This window comes from Stegastes partitus, unplaced genomic scaffold, assembly GCF_000690725.1.
Source record: "Stegastes partitus isolate 25-593 unplaced genomic scaffold, Stegastes_partitus-1.0.2 Scaffold529, whole genome shotgun sequence".
NCBI lineage: Eukaryota > Metazoa > Chordata > Actinopteri > Pomacentridae > Stegastes > Stegastes partitus.
In genome coordinates, this window is record NW_007578260.1 from 388,043 (window position 1) to 394,042 (window position 6,000).

Below are 6,000 nucleotides of genomic sequence, written 5' to 3' on the forward strand. Positions count from 1 at the left end.
AATCTAATAAATCCAGAGCAATCTGTAATCCTTCAGTGTCAGTTGGCTCGTGGTGATTTTTAAAATTCAGCCCCGTCAACAACTTTGAGAGCCAAGTGTTGGGATCCCAGTGTGAAATCCAACTGGTGTCACTTTAACAAAGAATACACCAACAGCTCTTTGGGTTTATATCGAAAAGACCTCAGCGCCACAGTCGTGTTTCATAACAGAGACTGTGGGTGCTGGCAGCAAGCCCTGTTAAGAATCAGTCTGGCATCATGAAAATGATATATGCTTTGCTTGTACTCTGGGCTTATAAATGGGATCAAACCTCAAGTGTGGCTCCAGAGCAGAATTGAGGAATCTGGCAGACACACAAACAGATACGGGACTTTCATTAAAGCCAGTCAGCCATCGACTTCTGATATGGCCCCTTTGTGCTATGAAGCATTTTTGTAAGCCATGCCATGAATTGTTATCCCTTGAGAAAGAAACTTGAGGCACTATTTATTAGTTTTACTCTGAAATGTTTTGACCAACCTTTTTAAAAAATGATAATTACTTAAAAAGCTAGATTTCAGTCTTATCTTCTTGCGGTGACATCACATCAGCGTTCAGGAACTAGTATAAGCCGACCGCTGGCGGCACTACAGGAACTCAGGCAGACTCGCTTTTCAAACATGTCCTTTAACTGCACATGACAAGCTGGTTTACCACCATGTCACGACATTTTCTAAAGATCTCGTTCACCGCAGCAACCGCCATTACTTCCTCTAACTCTGTTTAAATGCTTAGCTGGACCGATATCCAGCAGGAAGGAGCAGAGTCAAGCACAACAGCTTGTACTTGTCATAATAACATTTGAAATATCTGCTGTTGTTATTTTGTCCAGACTGAATTGCAATAACTCTGAGTGTCATTTTGACTGGTTAGAATTAAATTATGGATATGTGGGAGAACAATCCTGACTTGTCACAGTGTAATTACGACGATGTTGTTCATTTTGTTTGCAGATAGTTAAACTCAGTTTTAAAATGTTGAAACATTGAATTTGGATCGAATGAACAAAACACATTTAGGTTAACAAAAGTACAGGCTTGTTTACCATTTTATTTCATGCTGTGTACAGTACCATTAACAGTACGGTGAAATTTCAGTCGACAAAGCTACTTTTGGAGGGCGCTTGAACCACATTAGTGTTAGTATTGAATTTTATTTTATGTAGCTGCCAGTGGTGGTGCATTTGCAGCCATTCTGCAGACAGTTTGCCAAGATGTGGGACATACTGTCAGCGTCATAACATTTTATTGTTTAGCAATATGATATGAACACAGCATTAAAGTTTGTGGTCTTGCTGAAAAAGCTAGGGTGGAGAGAGAGGGATGCCGTGTATCGACTTTGCTAAAATAAACCTGATCTTCTCATAATGTGAGGCAAAAACATTTATTTCTTTCCAGCGAAGGCACTACAAATAGTTTTTGTAACAGTATTTCCTGTTAAAAACAAACACTGGATTTCTTTTTGCCATCATTTAAATCATGACCTATGCTACATTGTGGGCCTTTCATGTTTTAGAACTATTACCAAAGCACATAGTAAAGTTTACACACTATTAGTATTGTGATAAGGGTGTGGTTTCAGAAGTAGAGGTACGACTGGTTGTCAAGGTTTCCATGGTTTCAAGATTTAAAAATACTGTATTGATAGATAATGTTGCATCTTTATGGCTTTTTAGTGCCTTTGATTACAGTTCAATTTATTTCTATTGGAGCTTTAGATGTGAAAGTTTTAGATGTTGGTCATAAAGTTCTCTTCTGCCTCTGTGAATCCTCCAATAGGCTTATGTGTGCTCCAGCAGTTTTCCAGACTGACATTTGCTTCATGTGCATATCTGGCTCAGCGCTCACATCATATCAAGCAAGAACGCTCCTTCACTTCCCAACTCTCAGCCTGGGAAAGGTGCATTGCTAATTACATACGGACAGCGCAGAATATGGCCGTCCCTACATGGCGTAATGAGGTGTTTGCTGTACATTCCTGTCCTGTAGGTGCTGTGTGTGTGTGTGTCCTACTTGGAGCTGAGTGGCTGCAGCGAAGGGCGTGCAGCAGCTCAGCCGGTTGGCCCCGTGCCTCGTGTTCCCTGGCGCTGCATGCGCAACAGCTGGAGCTCTGCAAATGACTTTTCATGTCTCATTCACACGCAAGCACACACACACACACACACATTCTCGCATTTTTTGTAGATACACAAATCAAATGCGAGCGTAGTGTATTTAAGCGCACACACTCCACGCAGGATGTTATTGCTGAAGATAAGACTCTTTCTTGTGTCTTAAGTCTCTTTCCATCCATCTACACTCCAAGATGGACAAATTAGTTTTCTTTTGCTTTAAACTTCTCGAGCCAAAGTGGAGCCCCAGCTTTCAGCGTGTGTATTTATTCTAAGCACCTCAAGTTCATCACTTTGAACCTATAAAAAGTGTTTCCCTGTAAAGTCTCTGCTTGTGTTTGTCTCATAAAGACACAGAGTTCCTTCCTTTTACAAGTGAGTTTATATGACGGCTTACAGCCCCATTAGAGACTATCTAAACATGCAGACCTCAGCTATGGACAGATAGCCCTCCAGAATAAACAAGTTCTAATTGATGGTGGGTGGGATACGAGCATATATAGTTACTCAGTCATTGTCGAGCCACCTGCACAGCATCCACATACAATAACTCCTCCCTACACATGGGTACGTCTCTCCAAGGATGGCTAGAGTTCAGAAATGTCTGCGAGCTGGAACATTAACAAACACACTAGCAGGGGAGGGGGCGGTGGTGGAATAGTTTTATTGCTTTCTGACAGGCATGGATGCAGTGTGAAAGCTATGTTTTCTTTTTACATATGAGCAGCACCAAGTGTTAGTTAAAGGGGAATGGCGATGTGTTTGCTTTTAAAACGATTCTGTAAATTTGTCATACAAACAAGTCCGAAGGCAAAAGTGTGTCAAATCTGTGGCGACAATCCAGCTGTCGTGGAAAGGGGAGAGTCACGTTAATATGGGGATCATTTTGTGTTAATAAAGCACAAAACATGTGAGTTCCCATACAACAGTTAGTGTAGAACTGTTTGCTTCCACATATTTATGTGTTTCCCAAAGAATGTATATGAGAGATGGATGTAGCAGCTGTTAGCCAGCAGTTTGTGGATTACTGCTCTGAAGCCTCGAGTTTGGAATTTAGCTATTGTCATCTTGCTCTTCTGAAATCGGTCATGCCAATTAAGGGCACTATGCTCGGTGAAACAGTAGCGACCTGTCAATCACAAGGAAGCCCTGCCCTTGAGCATCATACTGTATTGAAACTAGCAGTAGAGACCATAAACTCATCAAAATGTTTCCTGAGGTAACAGATCAGGGTTGTTTTCTCATAGACTTCTACGCAATCAAACTTCTGTTTCCAATCAGATGCCCCCTGCTGGCTGTTAGAAAAGATGCTGGTTTAAAACATTTCTGTGTTATTTCACATCGGTGTAAAAATATGAAGATAAGTAGGCCACCCACCTCCTGAAACATCCAGCCTGCTGTGATTGGTCAGGATGGAATAGGCACCGCCCACTCGTCTGCATCTGCTCTGCCTGTGGTTTTATAACCATGAAAACCAGCTCAACATGAAAAATAGTCTGGGTTCTTCAATATCGGTGAACTCTCCTTCACAAAATGTTAAAGTGTTTGGATTGTTTGTACGAGGTGCTTATCTACCGTCACATTATTTTCAGACTGTATATTATCCTTTTTGTCAGTGTGCTTTGAGGAGAGCAATGCATTGGGTTCAGTTCAGTGGCAAAAATACTGTAAATATAGCTCACACTTAAATTAGTAGCATTTTATCATGGGCCCTTTTTATGTTGTGCTGCTGACCTGATCCACTGCAGTTTATTGCTTACAAAGTAATGCACCGTCTACGGATGAGGAACCCCACTTCCAAAAATCCCAACCAAACGCTTCAGGAGGATAAAGGACGAGATTGTGTTAGTTAGCACAACCAAAAGCACAGCAACAACATATAACTTAGCTGGTTTATAGCTAGCACAGGCTCTGTAGTCAAAGGGGAGGCATAAAAAAAGTTTAAGAAAACATTTCTTTGGACAAAAAGTTACTTTATTCTTAATGTTATATTTATCATTTTCCAAGAAATGACGTTCTAAAACCAAAGAGGTACAACTTAGTTTCCAAAATTGTTGGCATTCATTTTCTGTTGCCATATGGGTAAAGATCTTCAAAGGTGCTCAAACAAAACGGTTGATATAACATATTTTACTTCATAGAAATCATAGAAATCCAGGAATTCATCTCGACTTATCTGTGGCACTACGAGCAAGGACAGAAATAGAAAAGTTTAATGTGGTGGAAAGAAAACAAACAATGTGGACAGCATGTATAAATCCTGCACTGACATAATCTCCTAATTGTCCATTTGATATATACATGAACTCCATCAGTCTTCTCCTCCACCTTTGCCTTCGCTTCATTCTGTCTCGACCCGTAACATGAACCCTCCACTGTGAGATTCCAGGTCAACTCATCTTTGGCCACGTTGCTTCTCGACTTCACCTTTCCCATCCCCCTTTGGCAACAGAATGACGAGTCCATGCAGATTGATCGGACAGCTGCCTTTTATTCTAAATGTGTGTACGTATTCTTCCACCTAAACACTAAATGTAAGAACTGAAAGATGAGGAAAAAATCCTGCTAGTTTTTTTAATATTAATCCATCAAGTAACTCTTGGGATCCAGTCCAGCAGTGTTACCTCAACAAGGACAATCTTTATTTCCTAGGTTTAAGATTAGAAGCAGCGTTCGATTTAGATCAGGTTAGAGGTTAAGGTTAGGTATTTATTACAGTAAAGGTGAGCATTAGGGTTAAGGGTTTAGTATTCTTGAACCAAATTAGTCTGTATAGTGTCCCGACAACTTCTGAAAGTAGTTGGCAAAAAATTCCTTTGAGAGTTGCCGCTCTCTTAATTCCAGTGTCAGAAAGTATTAGTCCATGAGTCCAATATGAGTTCTGTGTGTTCCTGCAGCCAATTACCAGAGCACGCAGGACTCTCCAGAACTCACACATTTGTACATGTTGCAACAATGACTTTGCCAGGGTTGGGTTTACCGCCTTAATCCCTGGATGATGTCCACCAATCCCCAAATCTTCTTCATCACGTCTGGCATATTTTATTTCAAAATGGTCAGAACGAAGCACTGATGGAACAGAACACTTATCACCTCCAGTCCCCATGTACAGTAGTCTCTACCCATTCCTTCTCACTGATATTCGGACCTCCGGCAGGGAGAAATCTCAGGGGCCAGTATCCATGCTGGGATAGCTGTGGATACTCAGAACTAAGCAGTAAAAGATTTAAAGTGTAAGTTGTAAAAGGTTCCAAGAAGTGAGCTGTAAAAGATTTAAAAGGCAAATTGTTCAATCAATTAGGCAACTTTTCAGCTGAACATTTTGTTTGCATGGACACCCAGATTCATTATAAGACACTGTGTAAGCAAGTTCTGAGCAAGTGTTTTCAAAAGTTGAACAATGCAACAGAGGCTGTGTTGTCTCTGGCAATGAAGGTGATAATGATAATACTCTTGTCCAAACTGCAGTCCAAACCTGGACCTCAAACAAGAATAAGTTTTGTCGGATGGCTGCAAGGTGGCTCGGGGGTTAGCACCGTCGTCTCTGCATGTTCATCTCGGGTTCTCTGGCTTAATTGGTGATTCTAAATTGTCCGTACGTGTGAGTATGGCCCTGTGATAGACTGGCGACCTGTCCAGGGTGTCCCCTGCCTTCACCCTGAGTCAGCTGGGATAGACTCCAGCCCCCTGTGACCCTAGTGAGGATTGAGCGGTGTATAGATAATTGATGATGGCAGATCCCTACTGGTTTGCTGTGTTTGTTCACTGAATGGCAGCTGCATACATCTATCAGCTGTTCAATTTTCAATTTTAGCAACTGTAATAATCCCACTGATAGATGTTTCTTCTTC